This window comes from Procambarus clarkii, chromosome 33 (assembly GCF_040958095.1).
Source record: "Procambarus clarkii isolate CNS0578487 chromosome 33, FALCON_Pclarkii_2.0, whole genome shotgun sequence".
In the NCBI taxonomy this organism is placed as follows: Eukaryota; Metazoa; Arthropoda; class Malacostraca; order Decapoda; family Cambaridae; genus Procambarus; species Procambarus clarkii.
This window is the reverse complement of record NC_091182.1, coordinates 38,259,558-38,283,365: the sequence shown is the minus strand read 5'-3', so window position 1 is coordinate 38,283,365 and position 23,808 is coordinate 38,259,558. Positions and strand designations below refer to the sequence as shown.

General features: G+C 38.1%; 1 long non-coding RNA gene across 1 annotated transcript; it reads right to left on the bottom strand.

Moving 5' to 3' along the window:
* Positions 1-335: 335 nt before the first annotated feature.
* On the bottom strand, positions 336-23,160 carry LOC123765212 (uncharacterized). Its single transcript, XR_006773687.2, has 4 exons — positions 22,648-23,160; positions 5,421-5,498; positions 3,815-3,989; positions 336-3,575 (listed from the first exon to the last, which is right to left on the bottom strand). It is a non-coding gene; the product is annotated as an uncharacterized lncRNA (long non-coding RNA).
* Positions 23,161-23,808: the final 648 nt, after the last annotated feature.

Here is a 23,808-nt window from a genome sequence, read left to right as displayed (position 1 = left end):
TCGAGGCTACGGTGTGTGGTCGAGGCTACGGTGTGTGGTTGAGGCTATGGTGTGTGGTCGAGGCTACGGTGTGTGGTCGAGGCTACGGCGTGTGGTCGTGTCTACGGCGTGTGGTCGTGGCTACGGCGTGCGGTCGAGGCTACGGTGTGTGGTCGAGGCTACGGTGTGTGGTCGTGACTACGGTGTGTGGTCGAGGTCCTGCTCTTCACTGTATGGCTGCTCTTCCACGGAGCTCAGTACCTTCCACAACCTTGGAGTCTTATCAACTACTCCCTCTCTGCTGGCTTCGAAGTTCTCAGCAACTCCTTCCCCAGACAAACCTGTAACCCATCGACACGCCAATAAAAGTTCCTCTATAAACACATAACTGAAATGAATCACACACAATAAATGTTTCATTTGACATCTCTCTGCTTTCTATATGCTGTGAGGTGACTCCCCCACGTTTGGGCTGGTCCATTCTCTGCCTTCTCGGGTGGCCCACTCACTGAGTCGCCCACCAGCGGTCAGAGTGGACGGACGTCGCTCCGCCCTCCAGGACGTTCCTCCATCATTACTCTCTTATTTTGGCCTTCTGCCTCATCAAAACATTCCTAACATATCAACAGACACTTGGTACGATCGCTGGGCACACGATCCACTATAGGCAATCACTTTTAACTAGTTAAATTTGGGCTTATCACAATATTGTCTCTTGCGAGGGCGCTCCTCGATGACGCCCGACCAGGTCGCACACACTGCTGCCCCTGAAAATGTTTCTGGGCGGCTTCAAATCTCTTCCTGCCGTCCAGGACTTGAGACCACACGTTCCCAGCTCGATTCCACAGCTGATACGTCTGCACACTTCCTTCCTCTTGAAGATATGTTAACTAGGGGCTCCTCTCTAACAGGAGCTCACACGGAGAGCAGCTTTCCCTCACGATGTCTGGTGCTCAAGTAGGGTTAAAGCCCTCCAGAAGCAAGCCTCACACTACCAGCAAACTCTCCACATCTCATGTCAAGTCATTTACTTATATTCTTGATCACTGCCCATACTCTTAAACTATTTATCAAATCTAACCAATTATTTTACGTATGTATCTCCGTGACTATATTTCTTTGACCTCTTATTTAGGTCAGGTCTTGCAGAATAACTCTCAATGTAGACTCGTTTTTCAGCTACCTGGGATCATAACAGTCGTGACTACGGAGTGTGGTCGAGGCTTCGGTGTGTGGTCGTGGCTACGGTGTGTGGTCGAGGCTATGGCGTGTGGGTCGAGGGTACGGTGTGTGATTGAGGCTATGGTGTGTGGTCGAGGCTACGGTGTGTGGTCGAGGCTACGGTGTGTGATTGAGGCTACGGTGTGACACACACACACACCTGCACTAGACAACCATCACCAGATGTGACACACGCACACGCACACCTGATGTTACATACATATGTGTATGTAACATCATTGTGGGTCAGGGAAATGGCTACTGGAGTTTAACACCAGTAAATGTAAAGTTATGGAAATGGGATCAGGTGATAGGAGACCAAAGGGACAGTACACAATGAAGGGGAACAGCCTACCTGTAACGATTCGAGAAAGAGACCTGGGAGTGGACGTAAACAACCGATTACTTTTACAATTTATTTTGGTAGGTACATACATACAATAAATATTTACAAGGATTGTTTAACTTATAGGTAGAGCTAGTACATACAATGCCTAAAGCCACTATTACGCAAAGCGTTTCGGACATAGACCGATTTACAACTGTAAACAACCGATTGCTGGAAAGGCGGGATCCAAGAGTCAATGCTCGATCCTGCAAGCACAAATAGGTGAGTACATATGTGTGTGTATGTGTTGAATATATATGTTCATATAATGAACCTTCACCAGATGTGACACACATACACACACCTGCACTAAACAATGCCATTTAGGCAATCATGAACAAATAAAACACCCTGCATATTATGCCCCACTTACCAGTAATGTTAGTATTCATCTAATGATTCAATAGTTAATATTCTATTACAATTCAGTTCACCGCAATTCATTACATGTATAACAGTCTCAACACTGACTTTGTAATTAATTTATACATTACAGAATAATTGCATAGCTCGACGCTTTAGCACATTAGTAGTTATGTAATATTTTACTGGTTGTAATTTAGAGGCTGAGGACGGCTTTCTGGTCGAGTAGCCTCGAGTAACACTTGCTGGTCGAGTAGCGTCATGTAACACTTGATGGTCGAGTAGCGTCATGTAACACTTGATGGTCGAGTAGCGTCATGTAACACTTGATGGTCGAGTAGCCTCGAGTAACACTTGCTGGTCGAGTAGCCTCATGTAACACTTGATGGTCGAGTAGCCTCATGTAACACTTGCTGGTGTAGTAGCCTCATGTAACACTTGCTGGTGTAGTAGCCTCATGTAACACTTGCTGATCGAGTAGCCTCATGTAACACTTGCTGGTGTAGTAGCCTCATGTAACACTTGCTGGTCAAGTAGCCTCATGTAACACTTGCTGGTGTAGTAGCCTCATGTAACACTTGCTGGTGTAGTAGCCTCATGTAACACTTGCTGGTCAAGTAGCCTCATGTAACACTTGCTGGTCAAGTAGCCTCATGTAACACTTGCTGGTGTAGTAGCCTCATGTAACACTTGCTGGTCAAGTAGCCTCATGTAACACTTGCTGGTGTAGTAGCCTCATGTAACACTTGCTGGTGTAGTAGCCTCATGTAACACTTGCTGGTCAAGTAGCCTCATGTAACACTTGCTGGTGTAGTAGCCTCATGTAACACTTGCTGGTCAAGTAGCCTCATGTACCACTTGCTGGTCAAGTAGCCTCATGTAACACTTGCTGGTCGAGCAGCCTCATGTAACACTTGCTGGTGTAGTAGCCTCATGTAACACTTGCTGGTCAAGTAGCCTCATGTAACACTTGCTGGTCAAGTAGCCTCATGTAACACTTGCTGGTCAAGTAGCCTCATGTAACACTTGCTGGTCGAGTAGCCTCATGTAACACTTGCTGGTCAAGTAGCCTCATGTAACACTTGCTGGTCGAGTAGCCTCATGTAACACTTGCTGGTCAAGTAGCCTCATGTAACACTTGCTGGTCGAGTAGCCTCATGTAACACTTGCTGGTCAAGTAGCCTCATGTAACACTTGCTGGTCAAGTAGCGTCATGTAACACTTGATGCTCGAGTATTGTGGGGAAAATCTCCTAGCAGGAATTTATTTATTTATTCAATGATTTATTAAGTATTTATTTTACTACATTATTTCTTTATTTTTTTTAATTAAAGTGAACTGTATGATATTTTACTGGACTGTATGATTCTATATTTTGTCGTAGGAACGTCCCTTCACAACCTGGGTGAGGTGGTATTTATTTATGGCATAATCGAAATTAATCGAGTGGCTCAAATTCATTACTAATGTTTAATCTACACTGGTGAGTGTTAAATAATTGTGGAACAGCTTAGCTGTTTTATAGAAGGTGGTCTGGTTAAAGGAAAATAGACGCGTCCACAAAACGTAAGCTGAATCTCTCGTAGACCAGTCTATAATGGCGTCGCAGAGTGCCTCGTGGAACCTGGTGATTTGTTGATATTGTTTCAGGTTGTCACAAGTTACCTCACTGATTAATACAGCGTGGAAAATGTAAAAACATCCATATAACAGATATGACATGACATTGCTTATGGTAAATTATTATGAGACGCTTACCCATTTGTTGGGTATTATACTTCCTCATAACAGCAATGTAATTAACTAATACTGACAGGCCTGGTAATATAGAGAATTAAGTGAAACCGAAAATAAGGTACTCACCGTAATTGGTGAGGTCGCTGTGGCAGATTGACTGCAAGACAACTCGTGAATTTGAAGTATTGAGAGCACTGAATAACGCGTGAGGAATCTCACGAGAAGTCTACTTACTCTTCAATGACTCTTTCCCTTCATCCCCGATCAAGCGATGCCTCAAGAAATCGGTTCAATTTTCTGCCTTTTATGACAATGGGAGGAAGACCATAGTTTTATTTGTAATTTTATTATGTCCAGTCATAGATAATACTTTTTTGTGTCGATGTTAATAACTAGACTGGTGTTTAAGACGATTGATTAATATTTAGGGGTGTATATTCTGGTGACGTGCCAATTATATTATTTTCGTGAGGAAAATTCCACAATTATAATTTTCACAGATACACAGACTCTGTGTGTCTGTGATAACTCTAGCACCTATGTGTCTGTGATCACTCAAGCGCCTGTAAGTCTGCGATCACTCTAGTGCCAGTGAGTCTGTGATCACACTAGTGTCTGTGATCACGCTCGCGTCTGTCAATCTGTGATCACTCTAGCGTCTGTGAGTCTGTAATCACTCTATGGGAAATTTTACCCACTGTATCTATATTATTATCTAAAAAATGTATAATTTCTAAATCAATATCAAAATCATCCCGGAATCACTACAGATTCACTATATCCTATCTCCTATATCTGGATCCTGCATGACAATGCCTATGATCACGTACGGCCTTTGGTTGCCTACATGACTTGGTGCATGATTTCTCAAGGATCTAGAAGCTTCTAGAAAAATTTCTTAATTAATAAACTATTGGAACATCAATCGATTTCAAGTAGAGGATTAAATCAAATCCTTAATAAAAATCAGTAGTACTAGCAAGTACTACTTATAATTTTTAAATCCTATATCTAATTATATTATAATGACATCTTATCTCAGTCATATGTCTAGACAATAAAAATATTCAATCAATAAACTCGACAAGAGAGTTAACCAGTCTGGCAACTAGTCAGACAGGCACCCGGCATTCAGAGAAATATATTGAGTTATTGTAGTGTGTTGGTGGCCAATTGCATGCTTGTGTAACTTAATATATTAAATAAGTCTGTTTGTCGTTAAAGGGTGAGGCAACGCCTCATATTTCAGCGAGTATTTATTACTATTGTAGCGACTGAATCTCTTCCAAGCATTTAGACACTTGTGAGATTCAAAGCCTCATGAGTGTCCCGTGTCTGGGAAGAGGCCAGTCTAGCTAACTGAATCTCTTTATATAAATTGAATATATCTATATATATACTTGAACATATAAATTAAGTTAACAATTAATTGCTTAGTTATCTTTAATTTATAATGTAAGTTTATCTAATTGAATATAATCTCTTGTACTGAGTTAATAACACTTAGACCACATTTAAGGTTGTTTGATTGTATATTCATAAATATCTTACTTCTACAATATAAATTGTTGTTTTTATAGTATAAGAATATTGGCTGTTATAGTTATGGTGCTAGGCCAGAATGTGCATATGTTTAGATCCCTGATTTAAACAGAACCAGTGTTCATTTATTGAACTGAATTATTAAATCTTATCCTTGTATTAACAATACAAGCTGATGTGAGAAACTTACCTGCAGGTGGATTGTGGATCTTCAATCGACTTCCCCATTCATTCACCAGGACCCCACCTGCTCCTTGCAGCCCACAGTCTGTCATTAGGACAAGAGGGGCTAGGATTTACAAGACTAGCTAGAGACTTTAGTTGAATTAATTTTGCATACAGTCATTTTTAATTTAGTACAGTACAAGTCCCTAGTGGTACTCCTTTCATATTAACAGAGTCCACTTTGTGAGCAAAATTCGTCAGAGTCCAGTTTTTTACCCAAAAATGATCAGAGTCCAATTAACAACAGAAATTCATCAGAGTCCAGTACAAGTCCCTAGTAGTACTCCTTTCATATTAATCCCGAAAGTTTTTCCCACACGCTCAAGCGTCTGTTTGTCTGTGATCACTCTAGCGCCAGTGTCTGTGATCACTCTACAGTCTATGATCACTCAAGAGTATGTGTGTTTGTGATCATTCTTGCACCTGATATTCTGTGATCACTCTAACGTCTTTGAGTCTGTGCTCACTCTAGTGTCTCTGTCTGTAATTACTCTAGCATCTATGTCTGTGATTACTATAGCGTCACTGATCACTAACACCTGTGGGTCTGTGATCACTCTAGCACCTGTGAGTCTGTGATTGCTCTAGCGTCTGTGATCGCTCTAGTGTCAGTGAGTCTGTAAGCACTCTAGCATCTGTGATCACTCTAGCGCCTGTGAGTCTGTGATCGCTCTAGCGTCTCTGATCGCTCTAGCGTCTCTGATCGCTCTAGCGTCTGTGATCACTCTTAACACCTATGTGTCTGTGATCACTCAAGCCTCTGTGTGTCTGTGATTACTCTAGCGCCTGTGTGTCTGATTACTCTAGCGCCTGTGAGTCTGTGATCACTAGCACCTGTGTGTCTGTGACCACTCTAACACCTGCGAGTCTGTGATCACTCTAGCGCCTGTGAGTCTGTGATCACTCTAGCGCCTGTGAGTCTGTGATCACTCTAGCACCTGTGTGTCTGTGATCACTCTAGTGTCTGTGATCACTCTAGCACCTGTGTGTCTGTGATCACTCTAACACATGTGTGTCTGTGATCATTCTAGCACATGTGTGTCTGTGATCACTCTAGCGCGTGTGTGTCTGTGATCACTCTAGCTCCTGTGTGTCTGTAATCACTCTAGCGCCTGCGTGTGTGTGATCACTCTAGCACCTGTGTGTCTGTGATCACTCTAGCACCTGTGAGTCTGAGATCACTCTAAAGTATGTGTGTCTGTGATCACTCTAACGCCTGTAAGTCTGTGATCACTCTAATGTATGTGTGTCTGTGATCACTCTAGTGTCTGTGATCACTCTAGCGCTTGTGTGTCTGTGATCACTCTAGCGTCTGTGATCACTCTAGCACCTGTGAGTCTGTGATCTCTAGTACCTGTGTGTCTGTGATCACTCTAACACCTGTGTGTCTGTGATCACTCTAGCACCTGTGTGTCTGTGATCACTCTAGCGCCTGTGAGTCTGTGATCATTCTAGCGTCTGTGTGTCTGTGATTACTCTAGCGTCTGTGTGTCTGTGATCACTCTAACACCTGTGTGTCTGTGATCATTCTAGCACCTGAGTGTCTGTGATCACTCTAGCGTCTGAGTGTCTGTGATCACTCTAGCGCCTGTGTGTCTGTGATCACTCTAGCGTCTGTGTGACTGAGATCACTCTAGTGTCTGTGTGTCTGTGATCACTCTAGCGTCTGTGTGTCTGTGATCACTCTAACACCTGTGTGTCTGTGATCACTCTAACGCCTGTAAGTCTGTGATCACTCTAGCGCCTGTGTGTCTGTGATCATTCTAGCACCTGAGTGTCTGTGATCACTCTAGCGTCTGAGTGTCTGTGATCACTCTAGCGCCTGTGTGACTGAGATCACTCTAGTGTCTGTGTGTCTGTGATCACTCTAGCGTCTGTGGGTCTGTGATCACTCTAGCGTCTGAGTGTCTGTGATCACTCTAGCGCCTGTGTGTCTGTGATCACTCTAGCACCTGTGTGTCTGTGATCACTCTAGCGTCTGTGTGACTGAGATCACTCTAGTGTCTGTGTGTCTGTGATCACTAACACCTGTGAGTCTGTGATCACTCTAGCGCCTGTGTGTCTGCGATCACTCTAGCACCTGTGTGTCTTTGATCACTCTAGCGCCTGTGAGTCTGTGATCACTATAGCGCCTGTGAGTCTGTGATCACTCTAGCACCTGTGTGTCTGTGATCACTCTAGCACCTGTGTGTCTGTGATCACTCTAGCACCTGTAAGCCTGTGATCACTCTAGCACCTGTGTGTCTGAGATCACTCTAGCGCCTGTGTGTTTGTGATCACTATAGCACCTGTGTGTCTGTGATCACTCTAGCGCCTGTGTGTTTGTGATCACTCTAACACATGTGTGTCTGTGATCACTCTAACGTTTGTGTGTCTGAGATCACTCTAACGTTTGTGTGTCTGTGATCACTCTAGCGTCTGTGATCACTCTAGTGCCTGTGTGTCTGTGATCACTCTAGTGTCTGCGTATCTGTGATCACTCTAGCGCCTGTGTGTCTGTGATCACTCTAGCACCTGTGTGTCTATGATCACTCTAGCACCTGTGTGTCTGTGATCACTCTAGCACCTGTGTGTCTGTGATCACTCTAGCACCTGTGTATCTGTGATCACTCTAACACCTGTGTGTCTGTGATCACTCTAGCACCTGTGTGTCTGTGATCACTCTAGCACCTGTGAGTCTGAGATCACTCTAACGTTTGTGTGTCTGTGATCACTCTAGCGTCTGTGATCACTCTAACACCTGTGTGTCAGTAGTAGGGATGACGGCGTAAAGAGGAATTTTGTTTTTTGGGGGGAAATTCCTCCATATGTCACAGGTTTTTCAGGTAAATTTGGTTAGTCACTGATTTGGAATTAAGGAATTCTTATGAGGAAAATAATTTCTGAGATTTTAGACGTTTCTTAAAAGTTCTTATGAGGAAAATAAGTAGGAAAATCTTATAGAAAAAATTCAGGAAAAAATCCCCTTTAGGACACATCATTTCCAGGTAAACTCTACGTACAACATTTGTCCGTTTTCAATCACACATTTTTCAAAGAGCATTTTCAGAGAATATTGTCTTAGACGTTTTGTTAAAGAAAACAGCCATCTTAGCCATGACATTTAGTTTTATATGCATTTAAGACCGAAAATTAGTCAAACCAGTTTAAGCTCAAAATTCGTCAGAGTCCACTTTGTTAGCAAATTCTTCAGAGTCAAGTTTTACCCTGAAAATTAACAGAGTCATGTTGCTCCAGAAAATAATCAGAGACCTGTAATCTGTGAAATTAGACAGAGTCCATTTTCAAACCAATTTTCATCAGAGTCCAATTAACAACAGAAATTCGTCAGAGTCCTGTAATCTACCAAAATTAGTCAGAGTCCACTTGGTGAGCAAAATTCGTCAGAGTCCATTTTCAAACCATTTTTCATCAGAGTCCATTTTATACTCAAAAATAATCAGAGTCCAATTAACGACAGAAAATCGTCAGAGTCCAGTTTGTGGCCAAAAATATTCAGAGTCCTGTAATCTACAAAATTTGACATAGTCCATTTTCTACCCAATTTTCATCAGAGTCCAGTTTATACCGAAAATTTGCCAGAGTCCACTTTGTGCCAAAATATTCAGAGTCCAGTTCATGATTGAAATTGAGTCCAATTGAAGACCCAAATTTGACAGAGACCACATTTTCGCTACTAGCATTCCAATCCCCCTGAAATTTTAAACAGTCATATTTCAGTCGTAGTAAATAAGATCAATTCAGTTACTGAGCTCCAGCTCTCGGCCCCCACCCTACATCCCCCTCAAGTCTTTGTTAATATCCTATCAATTCCCCCTGAAATTTTTACCCTTTGTATTTCAGACACCGAAAATAAGATCAAAACAGTTAACGAGCTCCAGCTCTCGTCCTCACCTTAGTTCTCTCTCGTATCTTTGTAAATAACCCATCAATTTCCCTGAAATTTTTACCCTCTGTATTTCAGACATAGTAAATATGATGTAAACAATTATAAAACTCTAGCTCTTGTCCTCTGTCCAAGTTCACTCCTGTAAATTCATTACTATCAGTCCAAATCCCCCTGAGATTTAAACACTCAACTACATTTTCAGACCCCCTGCAAATAAATGAAAAGCAAATTACCGAGTTCCAACTCATGTTCTTCACTTAGATCAATGTTCATCAAATTATTTCAGATCAAGCCTCTCTCCAGTCTATCAAAGTAAACATCATTTCCTTTAATACCCTTGGTGTACTCAGCTCTGTAATATTCACAGTCATATAACACCTTACCTTCAATGCCTTTTGTTTACCCAAGTAAGCAATAATCACACGGTCAAAATCTCACCGTACACTTTCCCTCCCTTACCTTCTCATCCCCAACTTATCCAATCTTCAATAATCCTACTGTATTTTCATATTTTCTCTATATTCACTGTGTTCTTCGTACTCTCATCCATGTTTTCTGTGTTCACTTCATGTTCAGCAAGTATTCGCAGCATGCTCAGTTCAAATTTTTTTCACCTGTTTTTCTCAATTTTTCTGTTTTCTACCATTTTCCCCGTATGTTCACTATGTTTTTGTCATGTTTTTCATGTACATCATATATTCTCTATACAACTTTTATACTCAATATTCATGTTTTCAATGTTCTTAGCTTGTTCTTCACATGTTCAGTGTTCATTCTTTGTATTCCCTATGTTCCTTATCATATCTTCATATTCTCTGTAAGTTCATATTCCCTGCATGTTCACTATGTTCATCAACTTTTCTTACATGTTTTCTGTGTTCACCGTATGTTCACTGTGTTCATTCCCTTACTTAACCTCAATTTTTTATGTTCTTTGTTTCTTTAAACCAATTTGTTTCTTCCATTCACTAACTAGTTCTTTGTCAAATATTATCATCGGCAATACAGTTCCCTCAACAATTTTAGTCACCCAGTTTTATTTGCAAAACTATGACAAAGTAATTCTCGTAGTCAACTTATTAGTTTTACCAACCCTTTTCTTAAACAAATCTACACTTTATTCAGTTCCAAATTTACAAAGACAAACCTTTCTTGTAACTTCTTAACTAAAAATTACTTGTCAATCAACCGAAAATAGTCAGGATTAATCTCATTCAACACCGTTCTTAACTAAAACAACCTTTCTCTTAGCTAAAAATTGTCAAAGGAATCTTTCCAACACTGTTCATAAATAACTTTATCCATCGTCATTCAACTAAAAATAATAACTTTCATCATTTCCTAACTAAACTTATTCCATAGTCAACAGAAAATAACCGTGTTCATCATGTTTCATTGTCATTTCTTATCTAAAAATTATCCGCCAATCATCAGAAAAGTCATGTTCATCATGTTTTGTCTTTTTGCTTAACTAAAAGTATTCATCAGTCAACTAAAAAATAGTTACTTCATCATGTTTCCCTGTCATTTCTTAACTGAAATATCACTTCTCTCATCTGAAAATAGTCATGTGTAGCCTCTTTCCAACACTGTTCTTAACTAAAGTAACCTTTCACTTCGCTAAAATAGTCAAATGTAACTTTTTCAGCACTTTCGTAACTAAAATTATATGTCGTTAAGTAAGAAATATAGTCAAAGACACTCTTCGAGACATCAAGGACTTACTCAAAGACATCAAAGTTGCACTCAAAGACATCGTTTGAGACATCAAAGACATCCTTTAAGACTTCAAGGGCACTCTTCGAGATATCAAAAGACACTCTCAAACACTCAAAAATTTACTCTCATCCTCAAATTTATTCTCAGAGTCATCAAAAAGTTAATCTCAGTCATCAAATGTTATTCTCTAAGTAACCTTTCGTTCATCAGAGAAACTTTCTAAGACATCGTCGTTCATTAAAGTTAATCTCAGAGGCATAAAAGTTATTCTCAGAGCTATCAAAATTATTCTCGGTCATCAAAAAGGTATTTTCACGTACTCAAAAGTTAATCTCGGTCATCTTCGAGACATCAAAGTTACTCTTCAATACATCAAAGACGCATTCAAAATACTACTCAGGTTCTCAGAAGTCATTCTCAAAGTCATCAAAGATTTTCTCAGAGTCACCAAAGGTATTCCAAGAGACGTTAAAAATTAATCTCAGTCATCAAACTTGTTCTCAAAGTCATCAAAGATAATCTTAGAGTCATCAAAGGTATTCTCAGACTCACCTTCGTTCGTCAGAGAAACTTTCCAAAACATCTTTGTTCATCAAACTTGTTCTTAAAGTCATCAAAGTTATTTTCAGAGACATCTAAAGTTATTATGTAAGACATAAAATAAAAGTTATTCTCAGAGTCATCAAATGTTATTCTCGAAGTCATCAAAGATATTCTCAGAGTCATCAAAGGTGATCTCTAACTCACTTTCGTTCAACATAGTAATTCTCTAAGTCATCAAAGTTATTCTCTAAGACAACAAAATCATTCTCAGTCATCAAAAGTTATTCTCAGTTACCTTCGGTATTCAAAGAAGCCTTCTGAGACATACTCGTTCAACAAAACTGTCCTCAGAGCCATCAAAAAGTTAAATACAGTCATCAAAGTTATTCTCTAAGTAATTTTTCGATCATCAGAGAAGCTTTCTAAGACATCTTTGTTCATCAAAGTTGTTCTCTAAGACATCAATGTTGTTCTCTAAGACATCAAAGATGGTCTCTAAATCATAAAAGTTATTCCCCGAGCTATCAAAGTTTTTCTTCGTTCATCAAAGTTATTCTCAGTCATCAAAAGTGATCTCTAATTCACCTTCGTTCACCAAAAGTTGTTCTCTAAGACACCTTCGTTCATCAAAGAAACTCTCCTTCTTCCATCACGTTATTCTTTAAGACATCTTCAGTCATAAAATTTCTCTCCAAAATGTAACTAGTTCAGCTTTTCATACCAAACCTGCACTTCTGTTAAAATATATTTTCTTAGTCACTTTACCTTAAAACTGTTCTCTGAACTATACTGCTTAAACCTACGTAACCTATCCTAACTTTACCTATCCCAACTTAACTTACTTTACCCTACCTAACTTACCTATCCTAACTTAAATAACCTAACCTATCCTAACTTAACTTACCTAACTTAACCTATCCTAACTTAACATGCATAACCTATCTTAACTTAACTTGCATAACCTATCCTAAAATATCCTAACCTTACCTAACTTAGCCTAATTTACCTGTCTTAAATAACCTAACCTATCCTAACTTAACTTTCCTAACTTAACCTAACTTACCTAACCTATCTTACCCAACCTAACCTAACTTAGCCTAAAATATCATAACCTTACCTAACATAGCCTAATTTACCTAACCTAACATACCTAACCTATCCTAACTTAACTTACCTAACTTAACCTGCTTAACCTAACTTACCTAACCTATCTTACCTATCTTACCCAACCTAACCTAACTTAGCCTAAAATATCATAACCTTACCTAACTTAGCCTAATTTACCTAACCTAACATACCTATCCTAACCTAACTTGCATAACCTAACTTAACTAACCTATCCCTACCTAACTTGCATAACCTAACTTATCCATGCCTAACTTGCATAACCTAACTTAACATTACCTAACTTAAAGTAAAATACCTAACTTAACCTAACTTACGAAACCTAACTTACCCAAACTGACTTAACTAACTTACCTAGGCAAACTCACCCAAACTTATGTAATCTAACTTGCATAAATATTCCTGCTTGTCTTTTGTCAATGTCTCATATTCATTTGTTCATTTCAATGGTTATTTTCTCAAATGGTCATTTTTGCATTTCAATGGTTATTTTCTCAAATGGTCATTTTTGCATTTCAAGTGCTATTTGTTAAAGATTGGGTAATTATGCATTTCAAATGATTTTTGCTATATATGGGAATTTACTCGTTTCAAGGATAATTTCTCAAATGGTCATTTTTGCATTTCAAGTGCTATTTGTTAAAAGATTAGGTAATTATGCATTTCAAGGGATTTTTGTTATATATGGGAATTTACTCGTTTTCAAGGATAATTTCTCAAAAGGTCATTTTTTGCATTTCATTTTTGCATTTCAATGGTTATTTTCTCAAATGGTCATTTTTGCATTTCAAGTGCTATTTGTTAAAGATTGGGTAATTATGCATTTCAAAGGATTTTTTGCTATATATGGGAATTTACTCGTTTCAAGGATAATTTCTCAAATGGTCATTTTTGCATTTCAAGTGCTATTTGTTAAAAGATTGGGTAATTATGCATTTCAAAGGATTTTTGTTATATATGGGAATTTGCTCGTGATCACTCTAGTGTCTGCGTGTCTGTGATCACTCTAGCGCCTGTGTGTCTGTGATCACTCTAGTGGCTGCGTGTCTGTGATCACTCTAGTGTCTGTGAGTCTGTGATCACTCTAGCACCTGTGTGTCTGTGATCACTCTAGCACCTGTGTGTCTGTGATCAATCTAGCACCTGTCTGTCTGTGATCACTCTAACACCTGTGAGTCTATGATCACTCTAGCGTCTGTGAGTCTATGATCACTCTAGCACCTGTGAGTCTATGATCACCCTAGCGTCTGTGTGTTTGTGATCACTCTAGCACCTGTGTGTTTGTGATCACTCTAGCACCTGTGTGTCTGTGATCACTCTAGCACCTGTGTGTCTGTGATCACTCTAGCACCTGTGTGTCTGTGATCACTCTAGCGCCTGTGAGTCTATGATCACTCTAGCACCTGTGAGTCTATGATCACTCTAGCGTCTATGTGTGTCTGTGATCACTCTAGCACATGTGTGTCTGTGTCCACTCTAGCACCTGTGTGTCTGTGGGGAATTCTGGCTCCAGTATAATGCTAATAAAATGTATAATTTTAAGAATGCAAAATAATGAAAAATTCTAAGATAGCTCGAAGGACCAGAATGAGTAATGAAATGAGAAAATCAGTGGTTTATAGATCTATGATTATATGTGAATAAATTCTATTAAGCAATGACTCTAAATTAGATAATTATAGAGCCAGCCTCCCATGACATTTTTTTTTTTTGGGGGGGGGGTATTCTATGAGATTAATCTATGTGTAACATATATTATGCAATAATAATACTGAGTATAATATGCACACACATAGATAATGAGAAAATTATGGAATGCAAGAAATACTACTGCAATGTAAAGAATAATATGCATAAAAGGTAGTATCAGATATATATATATATATATATATATATATATATATATATATATATATATATATATATATATATATATATATATATATATATATATATGTCGTACCTAGTAGCCAGAACGCACTTCTCAGCCTACTATGCATGGCCCAATTTGCCTAATAAGCCAAGTTTTCATGAATTAATGTTTTTTCGACGACCTAACCTACCTAACCTAACCTAACCTACCTTTTTCGGTTACCTAACCCAACCTAACCTATAAAGATAGGTTAGGTTAGGTTAGGTAGGGTTGGTTAGGTTCGGTCATATATCTACGTTAATTTTAACTACAATAAAATAAAATTGACCTCATACATAATGAAATGGGTAGCTTTATCATTTGATAAGAAAATAATTAGAGAAAATATATTAATTCAGGAAAACTTGGCTTATTAGGCAAATCGGGCCTTGCATAGTAGGCTGAGAAGTGCGTTCTGGCTACTAGGTACGACATATATATATATATATATATATATATATATATATATATATATATATATATATATATATATATATATGCAGAATAACCACATATGAAAAATAGAAAATGCTTAACGCGTTTTCGGCTAATTCGCCTTCATCAGAGCAAAGTAGAATAAGTAGAATAATAAGGCGAATTAGCCGAAAACGCGTTAAGCATTTTCTATTTTTCATATGTGGTTATTCTGCATACTTGGATCAGTGTTTTTGTGATCATTGTTGCATATATATATATATATATATATATATATATATATATATATGTCGTACCTAGTAGCCAGAACGCACTTTTTGGCCTACTATGCAAGGCCCGATTTGCCTAATAAGCCAAGTTTTCCTGAATTAATATATTTTCTCTAATTTTTTTCTTATGAAATGATAAAGCTGCCCATTTCATTATGTATGAGGTCATTTTTTTTTTATTGGAGTTAAAATTAACGTAGATATTTGACCGAACCTAACCAACCCTACCTAACCTAACCTAACCTATCTTTATAGGTTAGGTTAGGTTAGGTAGCCCAAAAAGTTAGGTTTGGTTAGGTTAGGTAGGTTAGGTAGTCGAAAAACAATTAATTCGTGAAAACTTGGCTTATTAGGCAAATCGGGCCTTGCATAGTAGGCTGAGAAGTACGTTCTGGCTACTAGGTACGACATATATATATATATATATATATATATATATATATATATATATATATATATATATATATATATATATATATATATGTCGTACCTAGTAGCCAGAACTCACTTATCAGCCTACTATGCAAGGCCCAATTTGACTAATAAGCCAAGTTTTCATGAATTAATTGTTTTTCGACTACCTAACCTACCTAACCTAACCTAACCTAACTTTTTCGGCTACCTAACCTAACCTATAAAGATAGGTTAGGTTAGGTTAGGTAGGGTTGGTTAGGTTTGGTCATATATCTACGTTAATTTAAACTCCAAAAAAAAGAAATTGACGACATACATAATGAAATGGGTAGATTTATCACTTCATAAGAAAAAAAATAGAGAAAATAAATTAATTCAGGAAAACTTGGCTTATTAGGCAAATCGGGCCTTGCATAGTAGGCTGACAAGTGAGTTCTGGCTATTAGGTACGACATATATATATATATATATATATATATGTCGTACCTAGTAGCCAGAACTCACTTCTCAGCCTACTATGCAAGGCCCGATTTGCCTAATAAGCCAGGTTTTCATGAATTAATTGTTTTTCGACAACCTAACCTACCTAACCTAACCTAACCTAACTTTTTCGGCTACCTAACCTAACCTAACCTATAAAGATAGGTTAGGTTAGGTTAGGTAGGGTTGGTTAGGTTCGGTCATATATCTACGTTAATTTTAACTCAAATAAAAAAAAATTGACCTCATACATAATGAAATGGGTAGCTTTATCATTTCATAAGAAAAAAAATAGAGAAAATATATTAATTCAGGAAAACTTGGCTTATTAGGCAAATCGGGCATTACATAGTAGGCTCAGAAGTGAGTTCTGGCTACTAGGTACGACATATATATATATATATATATATATATATATATATATATATATATATGTCGAACCTAGAAGCCAGAATGCACTTCTCGGCCTACTATGCAAGGCCCGATTTGCCTAATAGGCCGAGTGATTTTCTTTGTATTCAATAAATTGTTTCCAATTAGTTTATTTGAAATATTAATATTATATTATAATAAGAAAAAAAATTATTGACTTAGTTGTGTTAGTTTAGGTTAGGTTAAGATAGGTTAGGTTAGGTAGGGTTGGTTAGGTTCGGTCATATATCTACGTTAGTTTTAACTCAAATTAAAAGAATTGAACTCATACACAATGAAATGGGTAGCTTTATCATTTCATAAGAACAAAATTCGAAAATTGTATAAATTCAGGAAAACTTGGTTTATTAGGCAAATCAGGCCCTTCATAGTAGGCCGAGTTCTTGTTCTGGCTACTAGGTACTATATATATATATATATATATATATATATATATATATATATATATATATATATATATATATATATATATATATATATATTAGTATATTTTGGTAGCAGTCTTTCCTGTAGACATATATTATTAAATATGACCGAAAAAGTAAGATTAATAATTCTAACACGAATTTTCTCAATGTTTCTTATATTTTTCTTCACTGTTGATGGTAACTGAAAAATCAATTCTCCAAAATTCATTTTTATTTCTAGTCTGACGCGACACTTGAGTGCGTTTCGTAAAACTTATTACATTTTCAAAGACTTTAGTTTACACACACACAACCATAACTGAACAGAGCTTAAACATCTTCGATTTTATACCTGCATTTGGGTGAGGTGGTATGTTGCAACAGGTTTAGATGAGGTGAAAACAATCTTCCAACACAAGACAGAACACGAAACAATGGGTATAATATATTGTAAGTTAAAGGGAAGAATGGAAGTAACTGCAGAGGGCCTATTGGCCAATATTTCTTGATGCTTCTATATTGGTGCGGAGTCTTGAAGTGGGTAGAATATAGTTGTGCATTAGCGAACGAGCGAACGAACGTCAACAACACCTGTCGGCCCTGCTCTCCCTCCTCTTTTATCAGCTGATCCTTGAGCTCTCGGCTACCAACAAATGATGTAGCATCACCCGACGGCAGCTAAGTACACAGTGACCCAAATGTGATTGAAAAAACCAACAAGACCAACCCGTAATTCTCTCATTTCGACCTCACTAGTGTTGCTCCCTGGAGCTAAGAAGCTGTACCCGACGTTCACAGCTGCCTATCAACGAGGCTTCCCTATTTGTTCCTGCCTACATTTATCCTGCTATCATGCAAAGTAAGACCAGTAAGACCCTTAGGAAAGATAGCACACCTAACAAGAATAACCCTACTAGCCAGGCTAACAACATGATTAGTTCAACTATCTCCCCCTCGGTGGCCGCCGTGGGGGGTACCGACTCTCCCACCGTCAACAATAACAAACAATCTCAGCTGGGCGCAGCGCAGTCTCTGACACGGGCCATGCAACTATTAGGTAGCCATATGGACCAACTTAAACGAGCTGCTGCCCCTTGTTCTGACTTCAAGCGCCTTGCTGATAACCCTTGGCTCAAGTTATTAACTCAAGTACATGAAGATCAAATGACAGTAATCAAAGAGCAGTCGGCCTTAATAATGAACCTGCAAGGCTCATTATTATCTTTGCAAAATGAAGTTGTAGACTTACACAAGAACAATCAATATCTATCTACCAAAGTCGTCCACCTCGAACAAGAATTAAGCATTCTCAAGAACACAGTTACAAACTTTAATCCAGATGCAACCACTAAAAAACAGGAAGAAATATTGCAACAGTTTGAGAACCATCTGAACAACCTACAACAGCAACACACTGTTACCCAAGACGAGACAGACAAACATAAACTACTTGAGTCTGTAATTATCTCTTCACGTGATTTTCCCCAAGAAACTGATGGTGAAGACTGTGCTGCCATTGTGATCAAAGTATTGCAGGATAAGTTAAGTTATTCGATCCAAAAAAGTGACATCAAAGCAGCTTATAGAGTGGGTACCAAATCATCTGGTACTAATAATAGGCGAATCCGTTTAAAATTAGATAGCTGCTCCCGCAAGACTGATCTTATCTCATCTGCAGTTGCTAGTAAATCCACTGTTTATGTGAATGAATGTCTGACCAGGTGCAGGCAAAATCTCTTTTTTAAACTGCGTGGCTTCTGCAAAAATTCCCCTACAATTAAACACTGTTTTGTGCGAGATGGTAAAATTATAGCTAGGAGGACTGTCACTGGAAAAACCTATTCAATAACCACAGAAGCTCACCTTAATTCTTTCCTCAATGACTGTGGGATATCTGCTGTACAGCCTGAATTCAAATTATAATCTCATTTAACTACCTTTGTGTACTCTAGCTCTGCCTTTCCCTTCAAAAGGTTTTAACTTTAGTTAAAAAAAAAAAAAAAAAAATAATATTGTCATCTTTATTATTGTCTTTTTTTTTTTCTTTTTACTCCCATGTTCCATAGTACACTGGCTTTGCCTGTGTCCTCTGGTATTAACTTCATTATCCAGTGTTCCTGAGTGTGTGTCTATTTAAACTACCTCAGTTTGTTTTAGTGTAACTTTAGTATTCAACTATAGTGTACTTATAATAGTATAGTAAGCAAGCTTTTCATCTTATAGATTTCATAATTGTTTTCTTTACTTTTTTGGTCATCTATTGTTATTAATTATTCTAGTTAATTTTTTACATTCCTAGTTCCCATTAAGTTTTTTTTCTTTTTACTTAAAATTACCATTAAGTTTATTTTACTTTAGAATTTTTAATCTACTTTTTTCTTTGTTTTCTATTTTGTAATTTGCCATTCTTGCCTTGTTTTTCTGCAAACAGCCTTTTTATGCCGACAAGTATAGACCCAGAACTAAACCTCTTATCCACTATCTATGACAATCATCACTTCAATGATCAAAATTGCAGATATTTTACAGCACATGATGTAAACAATGTATTAACAGATAATCACAATATCTCTGTAATCAACTTGAACGTTAGATCCCTAGGTAAACACTTCGATGATGTTAGTGCCTTGATTGAAACTATTGACAATAAATTCTCTTTTATTATACTTACTGAAACGTGGTTGAAAGAGGATAATACTCAACTCTTTAACATGCCTAACTACTCGGCAATTCACAACTGTCGTCAAATGCAGAGAGGTGGTGGTACTGCTCTTTACTACCACCAAGAACTAACATGCTTAAAAATAATTAGAACTAGAGACTGCTGTGGGGAGTATATCTTCGCCAATTTCAGAGTCAAGGGTGCCGAGTCTGTCCTGTCTGTGGGTGCAGTCTATAGAATTCCTAACACTGATGTGTCTGAATTCAACTCAAACCTTAGAAATCTAATACTAGATAACAGATTGAACAAAAACCATCTAATTATCGCAGGGGACTTTAATATTGACCTCTGCGAGCCTGAACACCCTACTGCTGTTAGCTTCCTCAACTGTATGAATTCCTGCTTCCTCATACCCTTAATCACTAGACCAACTAGAATCACTGGTAGTACTGCTACGACTCTAGATCACATCTGGACCAACATAACCTCTCCGCTTACTTCAGGTATAATCACCGATAGCACTACAGACCATTACCCTACATTTCTCTTAACTAACATTAGCAAACCACCTCTAGAGACAAGGGTGTTAAGCTTTAGGCTGCACAATGAAACTGCTATAAACAATTTTATAACTGCTGCTGATAATGTCAACTGGGAGTCCGAGTTAGGTAACATAGGGGACATCAACCTAGCAGTGCAATCTTTTCTACAAACAACTCTTAGCCTTTATAACACCCACTGTCCTATGCTTACAAAACAAGTCACAAGCAAAAGACTTAACAATCCTTGGCTTACAAAGGGAATACTTAAATCCATTAACAAAAAACACGACCTTGAGAAGAAGTATAGGCTAGGAACAGTCTCCAAAGAATTCTCAAATTATTACTCGTTATTGCTATCTAAAATAATTAGACGAGCCAAAACTAAATACTATGAAGATAAATTTACCCAAATAAAGAGCAACATTAAAAAAAACTCAATAGGTTCTTCTCTTCCATTGGGTCATCCCTTGCAAATGATATTCCATCTTCCTGTACTGATGTTAAGGACTATCTTACAGGTAACTATCCACATTCTCTGTACCTAAATCCTACTAGTTCCACTGATGTCAATGAAATAATCCTTTCCCTTAAAACCAAGCCTAGTGCCCTCGAGGAGATACCAACTTTAATTTACAAAAAAGCCTCCAGATCTCTAGCCCCTGCTATTGCATTGCTCTTCAACAAGTCACTTGAACTCCAAACCTTTCCTGACATTCTAAAAAAAAACAAGAGTAACCCCTGTCCACAAATGTGGTGATCTCACAGATGTTAACAACTACAGACCTATATCAATCCTGCCTAACTTGTCAAAAATATTCGAAAAACTAATCTACAAGCAGCTTTACTCTTTTCTAGCCAAACACAATATACTTAGCTCTTGTCAATATGGCTTCAGACCCAAAAAAAGCACTAACGATGCACTTATTAGTGTGATTAACTTAATTCACGCAGCTCTTGATAAAAAGGAGTTTCCTGTTGGGTTATTTGTGGACCTGCGTAAGGCTTTTGACACTGTCAACCATCAAAACCTTCTTAAATTACATCATTATGGAGTCAGAGGACACTCCCTGCAATACCTCAAATCTTATCTTACTGACAGGCTCCAGTATGTTTCTGTGAATAATACAATTTCTCCCACCCTACCCATCAACATTGGTGTTCCTCAGGGCAGCATACTTGGCCCTCTCCTCTTTCTCATCTACATTAATGACCTTCCAAATGCCTCCCAACACCTCAAACCAATTCTATTTGCTGACGACACAACCTTCATTTACTCCAGTCCTGACCCCCTTGCTCTAAATGCCACAGTAAATACTGAGCTAGAGAAAGTCCATCTTTGGCTAACTGCCAACAAACTCACCCTTAACATTGACAAAACGTTTTATATTCTGTTTGGCAATAAATCCTCTAATCAGATAAATCTCAAAATAAACAATACCCAAATTTGTAACAAATTAGATGGCAAATTCTTTGGCGTTCTCATCGACCACAAGCTGAATTTCCAGGGTCACATTCTAAATATATAAAAAAAAGTTTCAAAAACTGTTGGCATTCTTTCTAAGATCAGATATTATGTACCCCGTCCTGCCCTGGTTACTCTCTATTACTCCCTCATCTATCCATACCTCAACTATGGTATTTGTGCTTGGGGTTCTACTACCCAAAATCATTTACGTCCTCTTATTACCCAACACAAAGCTGCTATTAGGACAATATCCAACTCTGGCCCCTGACATCACTCGGTACCCTTACTCAAATCTCTGAATATGTTAGATATTAAGTCACTGCACATTCTCTCTTGTGTATTATACATATATAAAACGCTGAACTGTAATGCCAATCCTGACCTCAAAAGCTTCATTGAAGGTTGTAACAGAACCCATGAGCACCACACCAGAAATAAATACAGTTTTGATATTCCTAGAGTACGACTTAATCAAACTAGAAATGCTCTACAAATCAAGGGACCCAGAATGTGGAATGACCTTCCCAACCATGTTAAAGACTGTACCTCTCTCAACCAGTTTAAGATAAAAACTAAACACTACCTAATAAATTCCCTGTAACCTACCTCACTCCTCTATTGTTAACCCATGTCTTAACCCATAACCCATGAAACACGTGAGAGTATGGCGACCGCACGTTTCCTCAAGGGTGTTGCACCATGCTGCAATAATGATAATTCCGTAATTTCCCCCCAAACTAGTATTCACACACATATAAGGTAATATCTAAATATTTGGAGGAGAAGGAGTTGCACTCACGTAGGAATTTTAGGTACGCCCGCAGCGTGACGACATGGCTACCTACATGAACTTATTTAAGAGCTCGTTAAATAGAACAAATGAGGTAAAAATGCCTACCGAACTGGTATCCGTAATTCTGGTAAGCTGCGTCCTCAATCTAGCGTCCAGGGATGTAAGGATGCCGTCTGGATGGTATGAATTGTTGGACCGCTTCGGAGCACCGTCACGCTTGTTGATCGAATATGGCGAGAGTCCTCTCTCCTTCCTTCCCGAAAGTCGCGCATGCGCAAAAGCTCACCGTGAAGGTTCGAGCATAAATTATATTTATTTATTAAAGCTAAATACGGAAGGGGGCGTTTATGAACACTCTTGAGGGTTTAGATAAATTCTTTATGTGGTGATGTTTTAATTCTCACAGTGCAAGGCAGTTAATGTAGACGGCACAAATAAAACAATACTTGCTTGGTGGTGGAAATGATGTTAGATTATGATATGATTTACTGGAACAGCGATTAAGCTGGGTAAAGAAATTCCAGTAAACTGTTGTATACTAAAGGTAAACCTATTACTAAATAATTATTCCTAATAAGGGAAAGTAAATGGTTACACTTGTATTATATCTACTGCTATGTGGAAATTTAGTCTCCGTGAGTGGCTGACGCAACACTACACAATTCTAGGAGAAATTACATGATGTTCCACAACCTAATGCAGCAAATTCTATAATACTAAACTACATATTAGTAGTGTTAGTTAATTATTACGCTTAATACAGGAAATACATCCTGTTATATTAAGGATTAGTAAATGAATATTAGATGTGTATGAAACCTGATACAGGAAATACATCCTGTTGTATTAGGGATGAAAATAACTGTTGGAAATTTCTAACAGTGTCTGTGATCACTCTAGTGTCTGTGATCACTCTAGTGTCTGTGATCACTCTGGTGTCTGTGATCACTAGTGTCTGTGATCACTCTAGTGTCTGTGATCACTCTAGTGTCTGTGATCACTCTAGTGTCTGTGATCACTCTAGTGTCTGTGATCACCCTAGCGTCTGTGATCACTCTAGTGTCTATGATCACTCTAGTGTCTGTGATCACTCTAGCGTCTGTGATCACTCTAGCACCTGTGTGTCTGTGATCACTCTAGCACCTGTGTGTCTGTGATCACTCTAGCGTCTGTTATCTTGAAGTAACACCAATATCTTAGCTTCATCTCCAAATGATGTTTATTGCCTATTGTTGTGGCTTTTTGAAACTCAGGATTACTATAGAA